The sequence below is a fragment of the Anas platyrhynchos genome, chromosome 12, assembly GCF_047663525.1.
Source record: "Anas platyrhynchos isolate ZD024472 breed Pekin duck chromosome 12, IASCAAS_PekinDuck_T2T, whole genome shotgun sequence".
Classification (NCBI taxonomy): domain Eukaryota; kingdom Metazoa; phylum Chordata; class Aves; order Anseriformes; family Anatidae; genus Anas; species Anas platyrhynchos.
Genome location: NC_092598.1, coordinates 17,825,437 through 17,838,868, shown reverse-complemented (window position 1 = coordinate 17,838,868; position 13,432 = coordinate 17,825,437). Strand labels below are relative to the sequence as shown.

Here is a 13,432-nt window from a genome sequence, read left to right as displayed (position 1 = left end):
TGTGCACAGCCCCAGCGACTCACAGCACCCTGACACCACCACCTTGGGCTGGAAGGAACTAGGGAATGCCCTCTCCAGTGGGGCTGCGGGTCCCTCCGCAAGCTGTGCTGCTGCAGGAGGATGCTGCTGCCCACTGCAGGTGTCCTCCAGCACCGCTGGTTTCAGCACACAACCACCAGCCTGCAGCGAGCTGCCTGCTGAGCATAAGACCCTCAGTCTGCCATCACCATGCTTCTTCAAGTAGGGAAATGAAATGAACTTCAGGATAAGCTTATATTTCAATGAAACCGACCCCTCAGTCACTCCAAATAAAGAGAAGTTTGTGGTACTCCTCTCTCAGTAAGCCTCTCTGAGTGAGTGACTCTCAGTATTAAATAAAATCGCTTTCCGTGTCACCAGAACTTTCAAGTCAGACAGCAGATTGTGATTATATGGATTAGGGAAGTCACAAGTGTGCTGTGTCAGACAACACAAATACAGAAACTACAGTGAACTGGTATTGCGCCGCATGATTATAGATGGACAAAGTTTATGGAAACCTTCAAAGTTCAAAAAATAATGGACTCCCATAAAAAGTAGCACAGCTGGGGCCGAGTACAGGTTAAACATGGTGGCTTACTGCAGCTGCTGCTTTATGCAGACTTTCAGTCAGGTTTCCTTGGACCACTGGTCACTGAGGCCTGATTCGTGCTGGCCAGAGGCAGGAGGGATGGTGGCTCTTGTTCCGAGACTTCTTGGAGCGAGCTGCCTTGTGAATACGGAGAATTTCCATCATGTGAAGGGTTTCATGTAGAGGAGCAAACTAATCCTCCTCCAGGTCCATGGTGCCAGGGTGAGGATGCCCAGCTCCAATGACTGGGAGATAGGAGTCTGGCCTTGAGGAAGAACTTTGTAATTATAAGCCCTGAAACAAGCTGCCTCCAATGCCACGCCAACACTTTTTCACTTTTTTTTTTTTTTTTTTTTGCTATCAGGTGAGCAGAGAACCACCAGCAGTCTGGATGCACTGATCCCATTTCACAGCAGGAGACGGAATGAGCCATTCCTGAAATCCCTTCCCCACCCGCACTGCTGTGCTTATCTGGCCCTAAAGCTTTCCAAATCCTTTCGTGTCAAAGTTCACCAACAACTGCGTGAGCTTCAAGTGGATAATCCGCTCGGAGCTGCCAGGCCAAGCAGCCCAGTTGAGCGCGTTAAGGCTCCTTGTCCTGCGCTTGGTGCGGGCTCTCGCGCTGCCTGGCCCAGCAGGGCAGCATCACCAGGGAGGAGCCCAGAGCCCGCAGGCTTTCTGTGTCGTGGCTGGAAGGTGCAGTGCAGTGCTTCTCCCATGCTGCAGGGACTAGTCCGTATTTCCATGAGGATCCCCATGACTGAGCAGGACATCCGGAGCAACCAGAAGGGTCAGTGGCAACTGCAGGCACTGGGCTCCTCTGCACATGGAGGAGGCTCTACCTTTCCTCGTGCCAGGCCGGGAAGTTAACAGGGAACATCCTTACACACTACAGCACATCACAGCCTCCTGAAACGTAGCGAGCACAGAGGGCTCCCTGACTCCAGGAGCTCCCTGTCCCACCAAAGAGGTGCCACAGCCACGATGGTCCTGCTGCCACAGAGGGCACGCTGCTGCTGCAGCTCCTGGCACAGCATGCTGCCTCTCAGCTGCCTGCTCCATGGGCTAGCACAGGCACAAACCCATCAGGCACATCCTGCCACTTCTCACCACAATTACTCTAAAAATACACTACAGAGCTGTTCAGTGGTTTTGAGTACTTACTCCCCGTGCTTCTCTTTCCCATGGCTTTCAGAGCCCGTGGCTCACGTTACCGCTGCCCACCCGTTAGATCTCCTCCTCAGGAACACGGGTGCCCAGAGAGGAGATGGTGCAGGCCGAGCAACTACGTGAAGCAGCAGCAACAACTCGCAGCAAGTTTTCATTTTCTGCCTTCTTGAGCCACGTTTGTGGAGCGCTGACAGCCGTTTGTCAGAAGGCATTATCAGGAGGCGATACCTATGAGTGCAGCTATCGACTTGCTGCCTGGGCAAAATGTCTCCTCGCCTCCTTCCATCAGAGCTGAGCGCGGCGCGGGCACCGTCTCTGGGGAGCAATCCGAAGCAAGTTTTAAGCCAGCTGCCACCATGGCAGGAACGTTTCCCCCGCCTTTTCCCTTGTCCTCTCTGTCTGCCGCGGTCCCTGCTCGCCCCGCAACGCGGAGGTCAGCCAGACCCACGCAATTAGAGAGATTGTCTGCGGCTGACCCCGGGCCCGCCAGGCCCTTTCAAGCGCGGGCAGTCTTTATCAGCACGGCACAGAAAACACAGCAGAGCCGTGAGATAGGCGGGAGGATGAGGTTGTTAAGATGTTTTTCCCTCACTCTCTGCAAACTAAGACAGTACCTCTGCCACTTGGGTGAACTTAGGTTATTCCCACTCACATCTGGCAGCCCGTGGCTTCCTCCTTCATCTCAACTGCTGCTATTTTCGTCCTGTGATGTCTGTACTTTGGCACTATTGGGAGTGGATTGTGTGTGGATCACTAACTTTTGGACAGGTCAGCCGTCTCGGCCTGAGCACCACTAGATGGATACTAATAAGAGGAAACGAATACATCAAAGAAAAGTCTCTCTTTTTCTCCTCATATCCCTCTCGCAGGCACACCGCTTTCTTCTGCTCTTGTTGTCTCTGCCCTTTCTCGCTCTGCACTCCCGCTCTGATTTCTGCGAACGGTACTGTACCGAGGAGGGGGACAGCTGACTTTTTAGATCTGCTGGAACCACCCCAATGGGGCTGCGGAGAGCCTCCCTTCAAAAGGGAGGATGCAAAAAAAAAAAAAAAAAAAAGATAAGGGATGGGACAAAATGCAAGAGAAACATAACAAAACAGAGCCGTGGCTGCCGGGGTACGGGTGGAGGGGCTGCGGGGAGCCCTGGCAGCCCTCAGTCACTTCGGGGCACTGAACAGCCAGACACAGCTGCAGGCAGTACGTGGCTGGGCAGACTGGGCGAGCACACCGCCTGTGCTCCTTGCCTCCTTGCCCAGGGACGCGGTGCAGGAGCCCCGTTGGAGCTGAGCACGCAGTGCCTTGCTCGGCACAGCTTCAGGGGACCCAGCAGTGCAAACCTGGGAACCACGGCGGTCGCTGTAGCAGATTTTCTGAGGACATGGTCCAAGAGGATCGATTCCCCTTCACTTTGCAAGTTAGAAGCCAATATCCACCACCAGCCATGGTAGCTGGATGAGGCCGAGCACCTGCCCCCCTGCCCCTGGACCACAGACAGCTCAGCCCGGCTGGCCGCTCACCCCTCTGTGATGGTGCAGCCCTGCAGCAGCTCCGGGCATCACAGCCACACTGATCACAGCTGGACACACACAGCCCAGTGGCATTGGCACAGCTGTCTCTGGGGCCGAATTTGGGCAGAAAAGGCTTTACCCCAGTGGCAATGCCTGAAAAGGACTTGCTCCAGCCTGGCTGGCAGGCTGCTCCAAACGGCCGCAGCTGGGCTAAGACACCCCGTCCCTGGTGACGATCCATTGCAGGTGATCCGGTGCTCTGGACCTGAAGCTTTACAGTAGCCGGGTGCCAGGAGCTCTGTGGCACCATAACCATACTGGGAACCTCTCCCCAGAGCTGGCTGGTCACCCCCCTTGGACATGCATGAAGCCCAAAATTCCCCACATGGCAAAAGGGCTGCCAGGCCATGGAGCATTTGGCAAGGCGCAGGGAGCAGGGTGACAAAACGCTTATTTCCAGGGGCTGAGTCAGTCTGTGGGGTATTTAAGGACACACACACCAGCAGAGCTTCCCAAGCTGTGATCAGACACAGTGGGGAGAAGCAAACCAGGAGTGCATGGCAAATCGATGGCCTTGCAACTTGCCACTGCAGCAACGCAGCGAGGCCGGGTGTGCGGAGCAGGCTGCCTCAAGGCAGGCTGTGCAGGCACCGCATGCAGCACGCTCTTGGAAGACAGACTTTCAAAAATGGCTTTGCAGTCTGCTTTCAAGAAGTGTGAGCCTGCACTAAACTGATTGTTTGAATTACTCATCGTTTGTATTACCTTAGCAAAGGAGTGCACAGACACCGAGCTGCAGGGCCCAGCTGAGCCCTCCCCAGCTCCCCCCCTCACAGCCCCAGCTTCGCCCCGTGCTCCCAGCTCGTTCTTGTTTCCAAATGCTCACTTCAGGCAGTATTTCAAAGACTGAACACTGGTCACCTCTGTCACTATTTGTTTTTAAAACCTCACTCCGCATTTGTACATGAGGTGGTATTTTCCCTGGTGGCTGTACCAGAAAACTGTGTTACATTTAAACTCTTCCAACACAAATATTTTCTTGAATGCTTTCTGCTAGCTGAAAAATGGGGGGGGGGGGGCAAGAAGAAAACCACAAACTGCTAACAGCAGCAGGTTAGCGAGTACCTCCTGCACAGCAGGTCAGCATCCAGGAGCTCACAGCCGCCCTCCCACGGCAGACATCCCGGCCCAGCCCTCAAACACCACCCCTGCATCAGGTGGATGCCCCGAGACAGCCCCAGGAAGGCGATGCCCAGCTGCGCCAGCAGCACTCCAACATTTTCCATGCACGTGTGTGCTCCTCGTGCTCCTCCCTCGCTGCGGCAGGGAGGTTGATACCGTCCAAACACCGCTGGTGCAAGGTGAGGCAGGTGGGCACACCACCTGAGATGGTTTTGGTTCAGGTGACAAGGGCCCCTGACAAACAACCATGCCGAGTCCAACAGAGCCTGCACAGAACCCCACCAGCCCCAGCCATCCCCGCGGCCAGCTCCCAGCCACCACGGTTCCTCACCGCCTGGGCTGACGAGCTCTGGCTAATGAGAGCTTACCCAGCTCTGTGCCCCAGAGAGGAGCAGAGAGCACTTCACCTGCCAGCAGGGCCCCTCTGAGGGGACATGGGTGAGCAGGAACACCCCCCCACCCAAGGAGATACCAGCTGGGACTCGCACCCATCCCACCGACTGGCAGCTCACCATTTCCAGCGGCATCAGCTCTCCTGCGGCTGCCTGCAGCGAAGCCCCATGGCAGTGCAGCCCCCCATCAGCCCGCTCCCCAGCCACTCGCATCCCCATTAGCTGGTAATGACAAACGTTTAGAGCGCAGGCTTCCTCCCACACGCTTCCACAGGGCTTTGCGAGCTGAGCCATGGGCGCCCGCCAGGGACTGCCGCTCTCCCCGGGGCGAAGCGCCGCAGCCTCAGGGTCCCCAGGCACCGGCGCTGCCCTGGGACACGGCGCTGCCAGCTGGGGACGGGCACGGGGGTGGCACACGGGGCTGCCACACTGCACCGACGGGTGCCCAGCGGGCACAGGGTGCCCGGGACCGCCTGGCAGCGTGGGGGCTCTGCAGCCAGCCAGCAGGCAGGGCAAGGCACTGCTGCTCTCCTGATTTTGTCCTAAATGTCCGGCCATTATGCATTTGTTTTGAATTCCTGGCCACGGAGTCATTACGCATTCAGGTGGAGAGGAAAGTGAGCTCGGCGGGAGCCTGACAGTAATTCTGCATTAGTTAAGCATTAGCTGACAGATGTACAAAGCCAAACCATTACTCCTGTCACACGTTGGGCCCTGACTTTCTTTTCCCCATTGTGGTGCTCCTCCAATCAACAGCTCCGGAGCGCTGCACAAACGCCGAGACGAAAGCCTTGCAAAAGCTGTTATTGGAGGGGTTTTCAGCGGTAATTAGAGGTGAATGAAAGGGGGAAAAGGATTTTGTCTGGAACACAGTTTGGCAAAGTGTTACTGCTGCATTTATTTATTTCGGCGCTTTTCTGATAAAGCGACGTTGGGGCACAAACCTTTGCAGACACACGCGCCACTTTGAGCCGGCACGCCAGAAGCAATGCTCACAAACTTCAGATCGCTGAGTATTACTCAAACTGGAATTTATTGAAATTCAGTCCATTAGTAATGATACCAAGAAACCACACGAACTCCCTAGAAAATATGGCCTCCAAATAGCTTTTACTAAACCACTTACTACATACTAATTACTAAGTCCTATTAATGGTGAAAGAAATACACGAAGAGATGACTGGGTGCCTGCACGGAAGCAGCCAGGTCCTTAACTGCATAAAAAGATCAATGTTGTGTTTCTGCAGAGCAAACTTTAGAACATGCCACATATATGGAAAATCAATGCAAAGTACAATTCCCTACGATTACTGTTGTTGGGTGCAAAATCAAAGATCTGGGGAGCAAATAATTTGGTGGTACTTCTGTACACCTCCACCACCAGCCTGCCCGAAACCGCACAAGCCCAAACACCTCCCCGCACATCAGAAGCACGCTCAAGTCCATCTGGAAGAAATTTGCAGCACAGTTGAATCAAAGTGGGGCCTCGGACAAGGCCATCCTTCCTGCCACGTCCTACCCAATGAAATTATGTTCAGGAACCTACACAGCATGAAGTGCTGAAAGATATTGTAGGACAAAAAGAAGAACAACTCCCACCCCAACCCTCTCCTCTTGGTGCTTACCAGATGACACCCATTTTAAAAGCCTTTGCACAAGCAGATGCACAGGGAGCACAGCACCCACACTCCCTGTCTGCAGGCATATCCCCAAGAATACAGTGAGTACGGCTGAGGAAGAATCCAAATGTACCCCACGCTGGCCCAGAGCGGCAAGGGCTTTTCTGACAGGGCTTTCATCCCCCAGGGAGCCTGCCAGAGCTCAGGCGTGCAGCGATGCCTGGGCAGCCAGGTGTGCCCAACAATTCCAGTGCCACGCTGCCCATGGTGCTGCTCTCCGGCTGCTCACATCCACTGGACTTGCCAGCAGTCCACGATGCTTTTCACCCCGTGCTCGAAACCTGTGTCATTCCTTCTCTCTCCCATCTTTAACAGCTCGGACATCACCCACCTTTTAATGAGTGGCTTTAATATTTCATTGCCCCGTACTGCTTTCTGTTAAATCATCCTGTATTATTTCCTTCCCACCCATTAGAGGCTCCCCCTTACTAAATTATTAAAGCATTTATTTAGATCACAGAAGCAAAGAAATTAGATTACATTGATCCATGACAATTTGCTCCCACACCGTTTCTTCATGAAACATCCCTGCCACATTTTGTTCACATCAGGCCTGGCCACCGCACTCCTGCCACTCCTGCATCCAACATCTTCATCAGCTTTTTTTTTTCTTGCAGCATTTTTCTCAGACTTTCAGACTTTCCCCAAATAAAACTTTAGACCAAAACGAACTTAAGCCAAGAAAAGGAGGGCCAATTTTCCTGGCCTCATGGCATTAAGGAGCCTTTGGTGCCACCGGCTACCACAGCCCCGGGAGGCATCACACACTGCAGCCTCCTGCTGCCCCCAAACTGTCCCAAAGCCACGACCACCAGAGTGCTGCTCATGAAGGGGATGGAGAGAGTACTGCCGGTTTGGGGAAGAATGAATCGTGCCGTGCAGCTCTGCTTTCCCTCCCTGTTCTTTCCTCAGTCTCTTGCCAGAAGCCGCTTCGTACTGCACAGGTGGAGGCCCTGCAGAGTGCAGCATCCACTACAGCGCGCCGTCGGGGCAAGAGCTCCTAGCATCACCTACCGTAACCACCCCAATCTGAGCAAGGCTCGGATGCATTATTTCATCTTCTCTCCTCGCATTTCCCTCTTCTCCTTCCACAAGCCCCCAGCAGCAGGCTCTCACCCAGGAAACCAGGGTCCCTGCAGCCTGTCAAAGGCAGTGCGCCCTTTGCGGCGTTCCCTCTCCTGGCCTCCCCTCATCCGGCTGCGCGCAGGGAGCTGGAGGCCCAGGGGGACCCCTCCGGCCACGGGGCTCCTGCCCCTCCTGGACCCTTCCCCAGCTGCGGTCGCAGCCTCGGGACAGTGGCTGTCCCCACACAATGCCCCAAGGGCACTGGTGGTCTGCACGTAGGAAGCTTTGCTGCCTGCAGCAGCCCAGGCACCTCGCAGCATCTCCAAGTTTTACTTTAAAGCCACCTGCCCCTGGCTTCCCAAGCCCTTGCTGCCCCTTCCCGTGGAGCTGTCAAGCCTGTACCTGCACCTCCACCGACAGGCCAGGGGGAAGCAGCACGCAGGAAGGTGCGAGGACGGGTGAGCGACTCGAAAAGCCACCGGGGAGGGGGAGGTTGCCAAAGGGTTGTTTTTCCCTTATGTCACTGCGTTGGGACTCAAGACACAAAGCACGTTTTGAAGGAAAGGCTGAGCTCTGCAGGAGACAAAGACACCGAACAAAGTGTTCAGCGAGCTCCAGAGAGGTGGAGAAACACCTGATAGGAGAGGCAGGGAGCTGCAGGCACAGGCGCTAGCTGTGCCTGCTAACTAGTGGCAGCAGTAATTAATAACACCACCCCAGTTACTGCCGCGCACGTAAGCCCAGAATCACTGCGTTTTCTGCTCTGCCCCCTCATCCGGATGACTTCTGTGCAGCAGTTAACTCCTCGGAGCCCTAACCTATAGAAAAAGCATTGGAGAAACCAATGTCTCCATGGTGGCTTCAGTAAAGGCATAAGAAAAGAGTTGTTGATTCACTGGGTAAAAACCTGGAACCTGGGGCACGTCACATCCTTGTCAGCAACGGTAAGAGCTTCCCGGTTATCAGATGTCTGTCCTCTGCTGAGGTACCTGGGCACTCCCATCACCTCCAATCCTTTATGTGGGACAACATAAATCTCAAAAAACTTAGCAGCACAAGCCTTGTTTTCCCAGGCACAGCTCACTTCTGCAGCCTCTGATAGGCTGCAACATATCCCCAAATCCTCCCTGAAATATGAGCTCAAAACAGGTGATTCTGTTTTTTTCTTTGGAAACAGCACCACTAAGAACGTTCTCCTTCCTGCTAATGGAATCAAAAAAAGTCACGCAAGGCCTGTATTTTTCTCTCACTGCAGCACAGCGCTAAGTCCTCAAGCTGCTGCATCTCCCACCTGAAACACAACTCTTTGGCCTTTGTGCCCGGGCGTGCAGCAGGAGCCGGCTCCTGCCTTGAACCACGTTTGCACGTTGAGTCCTCTCAGCCAGCTGAGTTGGACAGAAAAAGCCTTTGCTATTTACTACCTCGCTGCTTCACTGATTGAAAGTTTTGCCAGAAACAGGGCTTCTATCACTCAGAAGTGCCCCATTTGTGGCACACCGGCTGCGCTGGGCTTGGCAAACCAACTCGTCCTGTCCACAGCCTGTCCCTGGATCAGACCTTTCCACCCAGTGGCAGAATTTCGGTAAGATTTAACCCACAGCAAAAGATGAAGAGGATTGAAACCTCCCTGCTTCCACAAGAAACGTGCTGCAATTTCAGCATAGCTCACCAGAGGCAGCAGATACATGTCCAAGAATTCCTACTTTCATTCATGCCATTTGTATCATATTTGTCTTGCTTCAGCACATCTAATTACATTACACAAATTACACAGTCTAGCACTCTTCCCTCCACAAGTCAGACAGAAGGCCTGAGCAGACGTGACTAAACTATTCCATAGCTGCTTTGCACTGAGCTGCGTTAGAAGTTGCTACCAAACGAAGGAAAGCAGATGTAAAGCAGTACAATGATGCTTCTGTTTGCTGTTCTGCCCATGGCAATAAAAGGCAAAGCGAGGGCACCATTTCTTCTCCCCACTCTGTTGGGCTGCAGCAGCCACCGAGCTCTCCCCTCCCGCAGCACCTTGGCATGCTCAGGTGGGAGAGCAGCTTTAGCTCTTCATTGCCCTCCGTTAGTTGTGCTTAATCCCCAAATTCTTACTGAATGGCTGCAAGTGAGAACTGTTTTTTCGTCTCCCACAGCAGCTCTCTGACCAGTGAGATGCAGCACAGCTGCCACCACAGGGCACAGCAGCTTCCCTCTCCCCAGCACTCCTCTTCCCTCCCCAGCAAAGCTCAGCAGGTGGCACAATGGATGGAACAGGCTGATACATGGCCTACAGGGCATGATGGCGGTACGCTGCAAAAAAGTTACGGGCCCAAAGTACATATTTTAAATTAGGAAGTCACTTTCTCTTGCCTTGATTACCCAAACTTCACCAGACCACAAGAACCCCTATACAGAATCACCTGAAGATCAACATCATCAATTTTTTTTTTCTTTTTCACCCCAAAACCTCAAGTTTTAAGGCAGGTGAGGGCAGCACTGGTGTTTGTCTGAGAAGTACTTCAAACCCAAGCTTTCTGTCAGAAAAGTAAATCCTTCTAAAGATGCAGAAGTATAGGATGAAAAATACAATGCATTTAAAATCTATCACCACAGGTGCCCCAAGGACAGCTAAATCAACCGCAGTACTGGCAATACGAACAGCATTCAATAATTCAAGCACCCTGGGCCATGTGTCAGCCTTAACTACACATGAAAGTTATCTTTCCTTTTTTTCACTTGATCACTAGAGCGGGTTTCTGGTTAAAATCTCATCTGATATGTTTTCTTCTTTGTAAAACATGACACAGGTCTCCAGTGACTATTACGAAACTAAGCAGCTCAGAAAATAAACAGCGTATTCTGGAAGTATGAAAAGATTGAATGAAAGCTCAAACAAATGGTGTGCTAAGAATTATTAGGTGTCCACAACATATCTTCTGCGGGCCTCTGACACAGGCCACTGCTTATGCTTACTCTCGTCTTCATGTTTAACTCATCTTCGTGTTATAAAGAATAGGAGACACCTGGTAAACTTTCAAACTTCTCCCCCCAGGTGGCTTCAGTAAGGTAACTGCATCAGAGTTGCACAACTTGTAGGGTTTCTTTGTTGTTTGTGTTTTTGGTTTTTTTTGAAAATATGGGAATCTTCAGGAACCCACAGGTGATTATAAAAGGTTGTGAAGGAAGGTAAATGGGAAGTTGAGCTCTTTTCTTCACTTTCCACAAATGAATGGCCTAACATCATTTGCACTGAGGATCTGTACACACACCTTTCATTAAATACCTCCCATTTCTGCTCTCACACACACAGTGCTGTGAATGTTAAGGACAATTTGCCTTTTAGCCTGTTTGTGCTGATTACCTGATTTAGAAATGAACATACATTACTTAGCCAAGCATCCCATTTAAAAGTCAAACTAACATTTTTGTCTATAAGAAAGTTTGAGAGCCCTTTTGAGAGTTTGCAAATAGGAGACCAATGAAAGAATCTGAGCTCCCCTAAGCTGCTCAGAAATCTCTTTAGGAAAAGAAGCTCCAAGTTCACACCCTTTAGCTGACAAGTCCTACAAAAGGCCGGGGCACTTTTTTTGTCATGTTTTCTTGGGGGTGGGGAGAGAGTCAGGTAATGTTTGGGTTTTGTGTGTGTGTTCTCCTATTTTCAAGTTTCAAATACAATTTCTTCTGTGCTCAGGCATGCAGAGTTTAGAACTTGTTCCATTCCCTCTAATTTCACGTCAGGAAAGCTGATAACTTAAACCTAATTCTCTTGAAAAGCCAGCCTCCAAAGACGTGTCCCTCTTATCTCCAAATGCAGATGAAAACTGGTTTTGCTTTGATTAGTTTCCTTAAATGTCATTACCATGCTTCAGCTCAGAGGCTCAGAATGACTCCTAAACCAGCCATGTCACACCATTTTTCACTTTATTTTACTCTCATCTCCATTCCTTACAGAACACAAGTATGCACCACTTTCACCCTCTGTTCTCTGAGGATGTTTAGGTTAGCCTCTCCTCCTTGCACAGAGGGATCGGGGTTTTTGTGCCCATGTCCCAGCCCTCCACCCAAGGCAGGGCTCTCATTGTGGGGCCAGGGAAGACCAGTCCTGATCAACTCCAGGCACAACAAAGCAGCACTCAGCATCTCAGTCCCTGCCTGCCAGAAGAGATTTTACACTAGGACAGAGAACTCTTTAGTAAAGCTAACCTCAAAACCTCAACCTCAAGTGTTAAAAAAAAGAAAAAAGAAAAAAGAAAAAACTTAAATGATACAAGTTATTACATTTAATCCCTTTGGGGGAAGTGGGGAATGATTTTGTGATTAAGGACCTACTATGGGGCTCAGGAGAATTAGTTCAATTCCAGGCTCTGAAACAAGCTCCCAGATCCCCATGGGAAAGCCTCCTGCACTCTCCTGCTCGTATGGACACCGGCAGGGTAATTTGTAAGTGCTCACAGTCCTCAGACGATGTAGTACCAACAGCTAAATAAACTCCTGGGTAGGTGGGCTATAATAATTCTGAGGTTAGCTAGCTACCCAAAGAGGACACTGCCATTAGACTACCACACTGCCACAGAAGCCATATTTACATATTTAAAAACCAATATTAGAGGGAGCCTTGACAAAGAATAAGATATATGCTTACACACTCTTGGGTTGACAGCTAGTTCCTGATGGTTTTAGCTAACCCATTCAATGAGCAAAAAAAGCTGCAAGACAAAAATAAACTGGCAGGCCTTGCAGAAAGACACCACTTCATTCTCAAGCAGAGGGCTATTTTCCACAGCTTGCACTGCAGGGAAATTTTGCTCAATTAAAATCTGTATTGGTATTGTTTCTCAGCAAAATTAAATTTATGAATTGATTTAATTCATATAATGAGCAAATTCAATAATGAAAACTCATCTGTCAGCATACATTATGATAGAGCAAATCAAGCAAGCACCATCAGAAAAATGTAACACTGAAGTCACCGTGTAACCTTCTAGATGGTGAAGTGCTACAGAAAACACAGTGGAAAAAGCATTATCCTGTTTTGCAAAAACAACAAAAAAAAACATTACTCTGATATACAGATAAGCACACATATTAGTCAGTTCTTCACTATTCACTATAAGCAGAAATTTGTTATTTTGAGAACTACCAAGAAAAGTTATTATGGTTGCAAGTAATATCTGTGATGTATTTAGTGCAATTACAGAAGTTATTTTTGGTTACTGAATGTACAATTTTTTCTATGCAAGTAAATTTTCTCTTTCAGAAGTTAGAAACATCCATATAGTGCTTCATGGTGACTGTTACTGGTGTTGTTTCCTTACATACAAACTGTAGTCAATAATTTAATCTGGTTATTAAAAACTCTTGGAGAGTAGCTGCTGTTTATTTTTCATGTATTAAATCCAAGTATACTTGATGTTTCAGTAGAATGGCTGTTAAATATCTTTTAAACCTGGTGTCTGACTGGCTTGTAGGTAACCACATATTAAGGTGATTCCTCACATAACTAAATGGCTTTATTAACTACAGTTATTTCAATATTTTCCTTATTTTTTTTCCACTGTTACAACTTCAAGTTACAATGGAAGTAAAAAGAAATGAAAACACAACAAATCATTTTCAAGCAAATTAAAGACATGAATTTAAAACTTTTTCAAAGCTGTTAGTTATGTGAGAGAGCAACACCAGAAATTTCAGTTGAGGCTAAAGTCAGTCCTTTCATCTTCATCTCTCTCTAAGAAAATACAACAATAAAAAAAAAAAAAAAGATCAACCTCACACATTCAAAGAAATTCCATCCATGCTCTACTATATCCTGCAAACAACATCTGACTGGGCCTGCAC

At 50.0% G+C, this 13,432-nt stretch overlaps 1 long non-coding RNA gene across 2 annotated transcripts in view; it reads right to left on the bottom strand.

Moving 5' to 3' along the window:
- The window catches only part of LOC106020400 (uncharacterized), a 39,114-nt gene that overhangs the window by 11,435 nt on the left and 14,247 nt on the right, over nucleotides 1-13,432 (bottom strand). The window lies entirely within an intron of this gene.